Genomic DNA, 15032 nt, shown 5'->3' on the forward strand with positions numbered 1-15032 from the left:
AACTGATCAGTATTTCTCTTCCTCCTAAGTGAACTTATAGATTATATCACAAATTATATTTCCTTGTGGTTCTCCATGCACATTTCTCACATATCTTTCTGGCAAAGATATGGGCCAGGAGAACCTCAGAACTAAACCTTTGGTGTAGTGAGAGGGGTCAGCAATGTAGGGAACAAAGAGCTTTTTCAAATAATTATCAAAACAAGTTCTATTGTTACAACAGGACCTCCTAATAATTACTATTAACAACAGTGATGCCCACCAAACCCTCACATGACTGCAATACCTGTTGCCTTCTCAGCCTGTCACTGACCATGCAGACATGGTCACTACCCCAATTGTTACCCAGTACTCCATCACCACCTGGTCAGCAACTTATTCATCTGCAGATTCATGTTCTTTGTTTGTCCCTCCTCTCATCCAGACTTAGACTGGAGCACAGCTCCAGTTTTGACAACAGACAAAACTGAGAACTGTCAGTGCTAGAGTTTTGTAGATAAAATTTTTCTTGCCTGCTGTTCTAGACATTTCTCTTTTAGCAGCCACAGCAAGAAACATCTGTTCCAACCCCTTCAGCACCCATAGATATCTCCATGTCCCTAAATTCTAACAACCACTCTGATGCATGTGACAGAAGGACAAATAAATGATGGTTGGAAAATCCATTAGGAAATTCCACTAGCAAGTTCCAGGCTGGCACAAAAAGATGAAAGGCCTTATTTTGATTGCTACATTCTTCAGTAAAGGCAGTTTTATCACTGTTCAGCAATAAGAATTTATTAACAACACTCTAAGCACTTCATTTCTTCATAGAGACTTGTAACAGCAGTGTCTTGTTCTCCTCTGTCCCATGGGGCTTCTCTTACAGAGAAAGACGTCTACTTTTCCTAACAGCCCACACATGAGCAAATAAAGTTCCTCATTCCCTCCCCTCCATGTCTGCTATTTATTCACCATGCAATGGGGTGGAGTGAACTCAGCAGCCCAAGGGCCCTTTGCTGGGCCTGGATGCTTCTCCTGGGGAAGAGATGCTACCCTCTACTCTACATGATGATACTCTTAATGTTGCGATAAGCATGACTGGCTAAAGATGATGGTTACTGGCATTTATTTGTAGTGTATTGATAATCATTTGCTTCTCTCTGCTAATAGTCCAATAACCTGCAGTTGTTAATCTTACATTCTAATTTTATAATTTTTCAAGTTTTTAGTGTATGCTGTGGCTTGTGTGAGTATAACATAAATGGAGCTGGAAGCACATCTGCCCTTTGGACTCAGCACTTACTCTTCCCAGAAAGTCTCTCTTATTATTTCTGTTCAAGAATACATGAAGTTGGCTGCATGCCTGGATCTGCATCTGGTGTCCAAAAAGAAAAATAACAATTTGCTTCAACACTGTATTTGGAGATGACAGAAGACAAGAAGAAGCTGAGGCTGAGCAAGTTTGTCATGGAACTGAGTATCTACACACCATAGCTTGAAGATGATTGTCCTGGGCCTAAGAGCAGGAGCCAGGGAATACAACACTTTTCTTGTATACATATCCCTGTAAAAACAAACCTAGTTTGACTAGACAAACCTAGTAGACTAGAATGTGTTACATTTTTATCAAGATCCCACCCATTACTTTTCTTTTTGTCACTTTACTTTTAGAAGTACTCCAGACAGGTGGAGTAAAGTTCACTCTCCATGAACTAAGGAAGATTTATGCCAACCTGCCACTTCTACTCTGGACATTTCTTGAGGGTATGTAGATAGACACCCCAACTCTATTGCATTTGTACCCTGAAAAGAAGCTTAAGGAAAGGTCTGGTGTCCCTGATCTCTTGGGTAATCAAGTCAGCATGAGGAAAACATGTACTTAACTAATCCACAGCCATACTTAACTAATCTCACTTACTGTAGTGAGAGTGTTTTGCATAGTGTCAGCATCTTGGCTAGCTAATAACTACCTGCAATAACTATCCTGTTCTTACCACAGGATGTGCAGCCTCCTAATTTTTGCGGGATAGATGATCAGTTTTCGCAGGATGGGTATTTCCGTGGATGGGATCCTGCTTTGCTCAAGTATGTCTCTGTGAAGAAAAACTCAGTCCTTTCCCAAGCCTGAGATCTGCATTGAAATGAAAGACAATGTTCAGCCTTCTGTAACTATTGACCAAGTGAATGTTTAGTGAATTTCTTTCCTCAGACTATTATTTAGCCAGGATTATCCATGTGACTCTTTGGTCACTCTGAGTCCTAGCATTATTTTGGATGCCTGTTTAGGGAAATCAATGTTCCTGTGACTTTAAACATAGCTTTATAGTAAAAATGCCTATTCCAAATATTAACTATGTATTGTGGCTATGCTACACTGTGGATGTAGTTCTCTAAATTCACTCTAAAATAACCCAGAGAAAGAACAGATGGAAAAGATTTCTAAAGTCTTCATAACAAATCCCAAGCAATTTCCAGAAACTAAGTCAGTCAGTATAATAAGCAATTGCACTCCTTTTTGAAAGATTTGATATTGTATGTAGAGGACTTCTTAATCCTGTATTGCATTTCTACAGCTTTTGAAATCTTGTTTAAACTTTGGAAAGTGAAGTTATTGGAAACTTGGCTATTCTTTTTTATTTGATGGCCAACCAAAATACTGGATATGTCTTGTCAGATGTAAATGATAGGATGGTATGTTGTGATGTGTGTATTTTAGCAACCAAATCCTTGTTTGTAGAGGTTTTATGTTGACATGGGAATCATGCACCACTTCATCAGTAATTTCACTCTCAAACCAGGGTAATTACAATAAAACACAATAGAGTAGAACCAAGCCACAACTGAAACATTAGCTTCCTATCCTGTCCCATCACTTGTGAATGAGATGCAAAAAGTTCAGGCTTACCGTAACTCTTTCTTAGTGCCCAATACACAGTATTTCAAACAATAAAACCAAAAATTTTCAAGTTCTTACTGTTTTGGAGGTTTTTTCCTCGAACAGAAGAGCCTACAAAAACACTGCCATAGTTCAATAGACCCTCATTTTATGGCTTGCCCATCTCTTTCAAAACTTTCTTTCCTGATTATGTTTCTGTATGGTGCCAGTCTGATGAAACGCTGAGCTGAACACTTCTTTACTAAGGTGCCTACTAAATAGAAAAGTTGCTGATACATTTCCAATTACCCATACTATCATTTTTCTCTCTGTTTTGTTGCTTTATTATTTGTATTTCTGGCAGCCTTGCTGTCCTTAAACAGTACCTCAGCTGCATCTGTTAGCTTTGTGAATTTAGGGCACAGATAACAAATTTACTGCACTGCTGTGATGCTTTCATTCTTATATCAGAATAATTGACACACCTGAGGCAGTCTGGTTCACCTTCAAAAAGCAACAGCACTGCCATGTCCATGCCAAATGAGCTGTTCTCACTAATTTTCAGAATTAACTAACGTAATTAAAAATAAAAGGAAATTGGTTTATACTTCATCATTAGTTCAAGAAATAAAAATGTTTCTTTAATTAACACTAAATGTATCATAACTTAAGTCTTCAAAATAAGAAGAGGAAAGTTTTGGGTTACATTTATGGCTTAGGTTGAAGGAACATTAAGTAAGCTTACTTTGGCCCTGATACACTCACATTGTAGTGTTTGTTACTGTTCAATTCATCTGAAATCTCTTTCTAAGGACAAACTACAGGTTTTAACCAGAGCAGAGCTGCACCCATTCCCTGTATCATGCCAAAAAAAAAAGAAAATAAAAAAAAAAATAATAAAAAAATCATCTGGGCTTAGATCCCAAGGGCTGGAAAGAAAATAAACAAATCAGCTCCAGTTCTTCTACATAGAGAGTTGGGCAGATAATACTTTTAAAACAAACTTTGTCTGAGAATTTCTCCTTTGGAAGCTGAGATCTCTTTGAAGGCTGTAACATGGTGCTCAGAACACGGTCTACTGCTGCTGTCTGCAGAATTGAGCTCTTTACCACCTCCTGATGGGAATACATCTATGGATATTTACAAAAGCATTTACCAGAGAAAATGTATGCACATTTCTGCAGCCCTCCATTTGTAGACCCTTACATATTCTTGCTATAAAAAGCAGTAAGATACTTAAACATTCTTAAGAACTAAGTACAGCTGAATGGAACTTCTGCATAAAAGGGAATAAAAGGCAGTATCTAAGTATTACTTGTTTACCATGCATATATGGAGCTGCAGTCTATTCATTTGTCTAAACCCCTTTTTGAATTAATCACCTTGAACTGCCTTTCTGCCCCTGCTCTCATTCTCTGTCCCAGAGCTGCATAAAGTGTGGCCTATTAACTTTTCAGTCTTCATATATAGCTTTCCTTTTTATTTGGTGCAAGAGACTCCTAAATATTCTTCTCTTCAACTAATGCCTCACCTGTTAAATTATTGTTCCAAGAAAATTCCACCCTATTCCAGCCCTCCTAAAATCTAGCTACCACCCTCAAACACAAGTAACTTTGTCTTCATTTTAAGCAGCTCAGCATAGTGGTTTTTAAATCCTGTATCTTTGAAGAAGACCCTAGGAATGTTTTCTGCCAACACAGTGAATAAAAAAACAGAGGAGTGGATGTTTTCCAAAGCTTCCCAGGACCTGAAATGAGCCAAGGATGGATGACCTTCTGCACCTCTTCTCCGGCTAATGCATCTGCAGAACACTTTAGCCTTGGTAGTAATGCACCCAGGTGCCCACCACCCTTACAGGCAACATCTGCTGCCACATGTGGACAGACCCCAGCTTTTGGCAGAGCTGCTGTCTGGTGTGGGAAAAGTTTAAGTTGTCAAAGCCCCTGTGCAGTGGCAGGTGCCAGCTTAGAGCTGAATAACCACCCATTAATTGCCTGCCTGTTTCTTCTCCTCAAGGACAATCACAGAAAGAGAATAAGACAGTAATTCCCGGCAATGAAGTAAATATGAACACACTTGGGAAATGCATAATTAGAGCATGATCCCAATGCAAACAAGAGGAAAGAAGTCACTGAACCCAAGATGAAGAGATCTTTTCCATCAGCCCTTGCTCTGTGAGTGCCACACCCATTACACCTTCCCTGGCCTACAGGTGTGTGGCAGGATACAACCCTGCCCGAGATAGAAGGGTTTCAAGAGAAGTTTGATGAGGTGTTCCTGAGCAAAAGAGGCTGATGTGAATGAAACCACAACCCCAGCAACAGCTCCAATCATTAATAAGGTACAAGTGCAAAATCAAAGCCCATCCCCCCAAAAGAGATGCAGTTTGTGGGCACTGTGAGATGACAATTCAAGAGTTTTTCCTGTGTGCTAGAAAGGGAATCAGCTGTGTTTCCTGAATCAGCTACCAGTCAAAACACACTTCAAAAATCAAATCCAGCTCCCCAAAATCAATGACTGATGCTGCAGCCCACAGTTGCCTACACTGCTCCATGCTCTTTACCTAATGGATGGGATTTTCCACTATAATAAGGACAGTTTTAGGTTTCCATAACAGACTGAAAAAACAAGCATTTCCTTCCCTATTTCCGTAGTACAGAGGAGAGTTCAATACAGCATAGAAGAGCAGCCTCTCTTCCTTTTTAAGTAGCTCTACCAAGCACATGACTTTGCAACTGAAATAATTAGCTTTAACATAAGATATCTCAAGCTGTCAACACTTCATGTTTACAGTCTCTTTAAAGTGAAAGTAGTTTCTTCTAGGAATTTCATTCATCAGGTTAAAGAATTCTTAGCTAAAAAGTATTATCAGGATTTTCTAAAGTTATAGAAGAGCTTCATTATGTAAAGCTAAGGTTTGATTTTTGAAGCTGATGATCTTGTTACCTCTTTCATTTGCATTCTTTTATCTATGTAGTGGCTATATAAATAGTGTTCTCTCACTTGAGTTACTATCAATATGTGCCAGTAAAAGATTATACAAAAGATATCACTATGAGAATCACTATGACATTAAAATTGCAGAACCATTAATTACAAATAAAATACAGTGTTGTTTAACCTTAACATAAAAGGGAATAAAATGTGGTCTCTACTATTACATACAAAGCATCTTTCTCTAGTAGATATGTAAAGAAAGATTATGCTCTCAATTACTGTTTAGTTAATTTTTTTATTCAAATTAATCTACATAGGTACTGATTATTGTGAAATTCAAAATGTTTTCACTAACTTATAAATTCTTTAATATCTGAAATACATGTGAATTTGACCTATTCCATACAGTCCACTTTTCTGAAGATTGCAGTAATTTTCAGAAAATTGCAGTCATGTGTCAAAGTTTGTGACATAAATGGTGAAAATGCCTCATCTAACAAAAAGGTGGCTGCATAACACTAGAAGTTTCCCTTGCAATGTGTTATTTCCAGAAAACACTCCTGGACAAAAACCTGGAAATAATATTTCCTTTTTTTTTTTTTTTTTTTTTAAGCCTCTAGAGGAAGTTTTTGCTCAAATACAGTTGTTGTGGGTCAGACAATATTTTTTAAATTTTCATAGATTTCTTTTTCCTTCTCTTTATAGCTCAATGTGTCAGGATTGCTAGACTGAACTCTAAGAACAAGAATGGCACAGTGTTTCATCTGGGATGACAACCCAACAAACTCTGACAAGATATTTCAAACATCTGAAGGCCTTTTGTCTGCACATGCTGTTCTTACACAACGTCATCTCACCTCCAACATCCAGCTTCTAAGTAAATGAATTTCTGACTTTCATCCTTTCCAGGATAACCTTTTGCTTGCTTTATATGTGCTTATACATAGCCTGGTTTTGGCTGGGATAGAGCTCGTTTTCGTCTTATTAACTGGTACAACGTGTCTCCGCGTACGGCGAGGATGCTCCGTGGCAGCGCAGGCTTCGCCGATGGCCGAAATCCATCTCTGCCTCCCGGGATGCTGCGGCAGGAGCGGGACATGCAGCACGCCGGGCTGCCCAGGAGAGGGGGCTGGCTGCCCGGCCCGCCAGCCTCCCCGAGCCTTTCCTGGCAGAGGCGGAGGGCCTGCAAGCCTGAGCTCCCAGGCTCCCGGGCATGACGCTGCGTGCTGGGGAATGTCCCTTTGGCCAGCTCGGGTCAGTTGTTCTGGCCGCGATCCCTCCTAGCTCCTCGTGCACCTGCTCGCTGGCAGAGCCGAGAAGTCCTCGGCTCAGGGTAAGCTCAGCTCGGCAACACCTAAAACATCAGCGTGCTATCAACATTGCTCTCACGCTGAAACCAAACCGCAGCGCTGCACCAGTTACTAAGAAAATTAACTCTATTCCAGCCAAAACCCGCTTATGTGCTTTATATCCCACTCAAGGCAGAAGGGACTTTAAAAGGAACTAATCTGAAGAAATTAGTGCTGTGCCCGGTCCTGAATGGAGTGGGTCACATAAAAAGATGCAACTGATGCATCTGATACATCAATGAAATCACTGTATATTATTTTATAAAACAAACCTAAACTCAATAGGAATTGCACAAGAAAATGCCATTGCAGGAACAATAAAGGAGGTGGAAGGCTACATGATATCTTTCAGATAGGAGTGGGTTTAAAGAACAGAATACACAACCTTCCAAAAATATGATTACAGAAAATCAAAAGATGGATTCTGCATTTTTTTCTGATGTTTTTCTGCATATTGTTTTGGCAGAAAGTCCTGTAGATGTTTTAAAATCTGATACCAATCTATCTGACCATATGCATAATTCTCTTAGTCTCATTTTTTGTTTGCTTGATTTAGTATTTTTTTTCATCCACTCACTCAGAATTCCCCATTTATGTTTTTTTCAGAAAAAACATTTGTCATTCAGACAGGAACAATGTATTTTATAGCAGTGGTGTTCCTGCTAGGTCATCTTTAAAGCAAAACAGAGGAGGAGAAGAGGGAGAGGAAACAAGGACTACTCACTCTTAAGCAATTGAAAATGAAAAGACTGGAAGGCAGATACTTCAGCACCACTTTAAATGGTTTCTAATGCCTATTGCCAACACACCCCTCAAATTCATACTTTTGGTAGAAGCAACATGTCAGCATTTTCAACCTTTCTATATCTGACACTGCTTTACACCTTATTTCCTTCCTTCAGTATGCTTATGTTCAGAAAATGTTTTTGGACATAACTGGAGGCTGAGAACTTTGCACATATGCAATTTATCCATGAAACAGTTGGGGTTTTGTTAGTACTGCATCATTAACCACGTAAATCTAAAATCTGAGAGGCATTGACTCTCTACTGAGAGTTGTACTAGTAATACCATAACTGAAAATCTGTTTTTTGAAGGATACAATGATGCTTTGTCTCTCTGCTATCTCAGGCTTTGCAGAATGAGCATTATAAATACTCCCTGGGTAAAGCCCAGTTTCGTGAAAGTGTTGTCTTGCTTACAATAATCTAGACATATTACCTCCTCTAGCAGAATAAAATGTAACAAAGAGTCACACTTAAAATCTCTAGTCAACTTTGTTAATGCTTTTTTTTCTTTTCCTACTTCTCATTTTTCACTTAAATATTTTAGTTTCAATAGATCCTGTCACATGAATGGCAAAATTAATGTCTCCCTTTTAAAGTTTCATGAAGCTACCAGACGTTTATTTGGTCCTACAAGCATATAAACATATTTTTAAGGTTAACATTAGTAGATATATTTCCATGCATGAAGAAATTTGTTTAGGTGAATATCAGGGGCAGTTAAACACAGAAATACATAAAAACAGATGAAAGAAAATAAAGCATATAGAGGAATTTATACACAAAAATATAGCTAAAATGGGGCAATTAGTGATGTATACAAGGATTGCAAATAGAGGTTTTTCAGGAAAGACAGTTTTAGCTACATATAGAAGGTTTATCAACAGTTTCTAGCAAAAATAAACTGTAAAAATCATCACTGAATGTTTGAAATTCCTTATGTTTTATTTTCATTAAACTCACAATCTTCAACTGAGTGAAAGCACTTTTCCTGGGAGAGAGGAACTTGTCATAAAACAAAAAACAACCCCACAATCTGAAAAGGTAATTTTTTCTTATGTCAAACAGGTCATCTGTAGATGGAACAGAGAGGACTTGATGAGGGGAAATTAATAAAAAAAATATTATTCATTAGAAAGATAAGGCAGTAGATGTGGAAAAGAGAGAGAGTTTGCAGAGAGATAAATGTGAGTGTGAATGCCCAAAAAGTAAGAAATTGGCTCATAAATGGCCCAGAAGCATTCTGTGTGCTCAAAGCACTTTCCAAAGGCCAACAGAAATTCAAAATGGTCTTTTGTTTAAAAGTAAAGTACAAGCATTTTTTTCTTCTTCCCAAGTGAATAAGCTCTTATCTTTAAGATAGAATTTGTCTTGTGCTGATGACAGGCAAGAGCTCAGAGAACAACATTTCTGTCACTGAGCTGACTAGTGAACTGCTGTGGGTTACAGTTTAATAAAGTTCCCATTAACATCAGAGACAGCAGCATTTTTGGACTGTTACTTTTCCAGGGAAGAAGAAGTTTTCTTTATATCATAGGATCATAAAATAATGATTCATGTGCCTGTTAGAAATTTAGAGACTTTTATCATTTGATAAAACACATGTAGGAGGGAGTTAGCTAATTTCATGGAACAAAAATAATGCCTTCAAAAGCAGCACGTCAGCCTGTTAGTATGGTTGTTATGAAATAAGCTGAACAGAGCTGTTCAGCTGCTGCAGTGAATACTAAACAGCAATTACTACTTGCACTAACACCAGCACATTATTTAGAAAAAAAAAAAAGCCAGCTCTAAAAAATAATGTTTTATTTCTATACCTGACAAATGTTTGGAGCTTGGTTGCTGATTTTACTTTGTCATTTTCTTGCTGTGGCGTGAGCTTAAATTTCCTGCACAGGGGGTTCATTGCTTAAACTGAACCATGTCATGGAAGAAGGAATTACCAACAGCTTTAACACTGGAATGGGGTAGCTAAGTTATGTGACAATCCTAATTGTATACTTGCCTTGTAATTTCTAAGTCAAGTGATTTCTTTTCTTCCTGTCCTATTGTTGAAACACTTGATCACATCCTATCCATATTTGGGAAGCAATCTAAACACCTGCAGTGCAACCTACTTCACTCTTCTTGAAGGAGAGGTAGACATTAAGGGCTGATGAACTAGAGAAGCTGAGGTTTTAGCTCAGCTAGCCAGGGATCTCTTTGGGTGTCGGTTTTGCAGCTTGAGGTTCGAGAATCACACATGTACAGCAATATGAACATCCATCACATCCTGACACGTATTTAGGCAGTTCCTTTGATTTCAAAGGGGACCTGGGGGTGTAATGACTTTGCACATCTTGGTGTCTATCTTTAGGCACTGTATGTAACTGCTGGAATGCGTGTTTATATTCTGTTGCACAAACCAACATACTCATTTCAACTGTTTACCACAGCATTAAAGGACAGGAAGAAATACTTGAGACACTTGTATCAGAAAGTGCTCACCTTACATCCAGCTACTTGATGCAATGAGTCATGCTAGAAATAACTGTTGCAGTGCTCACACTTCACCTTAGAGCAGTAGCTGCTGTGAGAAAAATTAGCTGATGTCCTAAAGCAAGCAAGAACACCAGAGACCTGTGACTTGCCTTGAGTGAGAGACTCTGCCTTTAGACCTCCTCACTGCCCAGATAAGGGATCATACTGAAACAAACACCTGCATTTCAGCACTAGCACGGTTTAGGAAGCTCTGTAGCACAACACATCTGCTGGAAAAGCCAAGTGATAAGAAAGCCTTCCTGCTCCTTCCCAAACTCTCTTCCACAGGTATTGCACACTGACACATCCTCTTTCCAAAGAACAGCATTAATAAGCTCCCAAGCACATTTGCCTCCATTTGACATTCCTCTTGCCCATAGGAGGAGGCTGAGGAGTCTTTAGAGAGTAGTTTATATCATGTGGCTTTATAAGATTTTACTTATTATCTATCAATAGCATTTTTGAATAAGAAATTACATTTCCTTCAGCCTCAAAGAAGTACCCATCTTCAAAATGAATCCTTATGGTCTTTCTCCAGAAAGAAAGAATATAAACCTGAGAATAAGCATATTCAGAACAACACCAAAATATTAACCTGTGCTGGTTGCTAGCTACTTATTCTGCCAAAGAACCTATTATTGCCGCACATTTTTACAGAGGCAGCAGAGCTAAAGAATGAAAAATACTAACTTAAATATAAGCAGAGGAAAGACAAATGACAAAGGCTTTAGGAGGTAAATTATTAGTACTGTTATTGTGTTTCTCTTCCCATTTTTCTTGCTCCAGAAGATTACAGGAGGTCTTTCCTTAATGGCCTGTAATAGGCACATGTGAACAGAGTCCAAGGTAACAATTTAAGTGGAATGCTGTCCGAAACCTCGGCACAACCTGCTCCACTCCTTTAGAAGGTGGAGCAGGCACTCCATTACCTGCACATGAAACTCAGTAGCTCACATTCAAAATTCAGCATCAGAACAGATAGACATGTCTCGGTTAAGAAAACAGATGTGTTGGTTTTGGCTGGGATAGAGTTATTTTTTTTCTTAGTGGCTGTGGTTTGGATTCAGTATGAGAATAATATTGACAACAGACAGATGTTTTGGTTGTTACCAAGCAGCGCTCACCCTGAGTCAAGGACTTCTCATTATCTCAGGTGCACAAGAAGCTAAGCGGGGGGTGGGGGGGACACCTTGGCCCAGGACAGATGACCTGAACTGGCCAAAGGGATATTCCATGCTATAGAACATCATGGTCAATATTTAAACTCAAGGGAGTTGGCTGGGGGTTGCCAGTTGGCTGATTGCTGCTTGATGATGGGCTGGGCATTAGTCAGCAGGTGGTGAGCAATTGAATTGAGCATCAGTTTTTTCTCTAGTTTTTTATTTATCCTTTTCCTTTTTCCTGTTATTAAACTGTCCTTGTCTCAGCCTATGGGTTTTACATTTTTCCAGTTCTTCGCTCCATCCCACTGGTTTGGAGGGTCTAGTGAAGAAGCAGCTATGTGGTACATAGTTGCCAACTGGAACTAAACCACAACAGCAGTATTGAAGAAGCTGCAGAGTCCTTCCTTCCATGACCTAATCTTGTCTGTCCTTCCCTGTGTTCAAATCCACTGACAGTTAGGGAAATACCTCTACACAGTATGGAAATGATAGTCCATTAGTCCATGCTCAGCTCATTTTTTTCAAGTTTGCACTGCTAAATGCCCTCTCTTTGGACAGCATTACAAACACAAGATTACCTGCACAAATTTCTTCAGAAGGACCTTCAAAGCCAATTTCTACATAATTTAATCTGTCTGAAGTTAGGTCCTGAGTGGTTACTGAATGTAAATCCCCAAATCTCTCAATTCCCTATCCAAAAGCAGAAGATTATCAGCTCCCAAGAAAAAGTCGTTTAGCTCACTAGTATGATCTGAAATTAGGGCACCTAGCAATTTTTACTCCCAACGGTCTCACTAGATTAGAAAACATAGCCTTAGCGCATTGTGCTAAGCACTTTAATTACTGACTGGGTTTAGTACAGGTTAATAAAGCCTTCTCAGCAAACCCTACTTGAATTTCCTTCATTAAAGCAAGATGTGATGCCATTGCAGTAGGAACTGAAACAGTTCTTTACCCATCAGGATCCCCTCCATACACCCTGTAAAATAGCAAAAGCACAACACTATTTTTTTCCCCCAGTGAGATTCTGTAAGAGAGTATTTTGACAAAGCTAGCAGAGGAGAGGAGATAGGCCACCCAGAAGGAGGCAGAGGAGGCATTAATCTGACAGGTCTTACAATATTAGTTCTTTATCTGAAGACAGATATTTCTCATCTCTGCTAGATTTTACCCAGGATCCCTTTTCCCCCTCCCTTCCATTGTTTTGTCATGCCTTTCCCTTAAAGCTGATGGTTCCTTTTCTAGAGTGGACAGTCTCTAAATTGTGGTATATGAACTGTAACAACACTATTTCAACATGGACTACAAAACTGGCTGAAACCCCCACTGAAGCCAACCTAAGGGGACGTAAAAATGATCACATAGCAATCACTCAGTAAAAAAACAACTTAGGGTAACAATACCACAGCCCCAATACAGCTGCTGCTCCAGAATGTCACATTATGGATGGGGAAGATTACATTGTAAGGGTGTATATGCCCAGGGATTTCTTTTTCCATGGTTCCTCTTATCAGGCACTTTGCTGGAGCTATCAGGTATCATAACTGATTAGTGCCAATAAACCAATCTAATGGAGATGAGAACTCCGTGTGAAAAATTTCTTTAATACCTAGGTTTTAAGGAAATTAGGTTTGGGGATTTTTTTGCTCTTCTTCTAATCCTGTGTCTAATGCAGCATAACTCCAAAATGGAAGAGCTACAATCTAATTACCTTTTCTTGCAGTCAGATCTCTCTTTTCCCACTAGCCAGCAAACTGGCTGGTTCTGTAAGCATGTACAGCTATCAGATCTGATAGCCACATTTTATTGAGCTCTGAGCCTCAGCTAGTTATAACATTCAAATATATGATATTTTTAAAATTGGATTATAACAAGACATTCAGTCAGGAATAGCCAGAAATACTGAGGGTTCTGCTTTCCTCATGATGTTAATGGTTATACACAACCTGCACAGGCTTTAGTTATCTGAAATCTGACCTCTATTTATTTGCTATATTTTTAAGACATAACACTTATCTTTTCATATAATTTCAGCTACAGATGAGGCCTCAATAACAGTATCACAGATTATGCTCCTAATCTGTTCAGCTAAATTTCAGCCACATTTTATTCCAAGCTATGTTTATTTCAAAACATGCTGTGGCAGAGGATTCCTGCCTTTGGTTTGCAATGTATTAAACATCTTGTATCAAACCTATTTAGTGACAGGTAATTCAGACACAGACTACCAACTGAGAACCACGTCTTTCTCTTTGTACTTGCATGAAAAACAACAGTAATAAGTAAAAACAGTCACCTCCTTGAAAGCCTGAGGTGATCTTTAGTAAAATAACTGCAAAAAGCACAACAAAACAAATCAAACATAGATAATCAAAATAAACAAACATGAGTAAAAAGCATAAAATTGCATAAATTGATTGTATTTACAAAGTCAGCCTAAGAAAAAAATTATTACACTCAGAAAGAAAAAGGATCTTGCATCTTGCAAGGTATTCCTCCCACCTACAGAAATTCCTCTTCCTTCCCATTAATGAGAGGTAATACCAAAGAGGACATTTTATTGTGAATTCTGGGTTCATGGAAAAAGATTAAACATTTCACCTCAGCTATCATTTACCATAATGTCTTTTTAAATAATAAATTCTTAGAGTACTTGTTTCGAGCAGTGTTTTAATTCCAGGTTGAACAGCCCAGCATCACCTTGCTGCAGCTACTCTGCATGGATATCCTTGAAGATGCTGGGCTCTAGTGGAGTGGACAAGGCAGGGTAGAGCAAGTGACCATTATCTTGATATTTCCTGGACCTATATTTTCACCTTTCTTCCTCTGTTTCCCTGCTACACCCATTTCTTGTTAAAAGAGGTGGATCCAGCCTGCAGCACTGATCTGCAGACAAACCTTATGACTGACCTATGTATGCATCTGACAAGCCCTGGGCTTCAATAAGGTTGGAGACCTTGCTTCCCAAAGGAATGGATGGTTTCCTACAGTGGCTGGTTGATTGATTTTCTGTTGTATTTTCACAATGACAGCAATCATGCCTAGATCCCTCCTTTGTAGCGACCAGTGGCAAGACCCAAGGGAATGACCTGAAGCTGTCAGAGAAGGTTTAGGTTGGATATAAGAAAAAGGTTCTTTATCCAGAGTGTAGGGTTCGAGCACTGGAACAGGCTTTCCAGGGAAGTGGTCACAGCACCGAGCCTGACAAGCTTCAAGAAACATTTGGACAATGCTCTTGGGCACATTATGTGACTCTTGGGGTATTCTGTGCAGGGAATTAGGGTTGGGATTTGGGACTCGACGGTCCTTGGGGGTCCCTTCCAACTCTGCAATTCTGTCATTTTGTGGAGCTAATCCCTGCAAAGATAAGGACTGTGCTATGACAAGACACAAATGGAATCCGGGCAAGCGACAGCTAACC

The sequence above is a fragment of the Serinus canaria genome, chromosome 2, assembly GCF_022539315.1.
Source record: "Serinus canaria isolate serCan28SL12 chromosome 2, serCan2020, whole genome shotgun sequence".
In the NCBI taxonomy this organism is placed as follows: Eukaryota; Metazoa; Chordata; class Aves; order Passeriformes; family Fringillidae; genus Serinus; species Serinus canaria.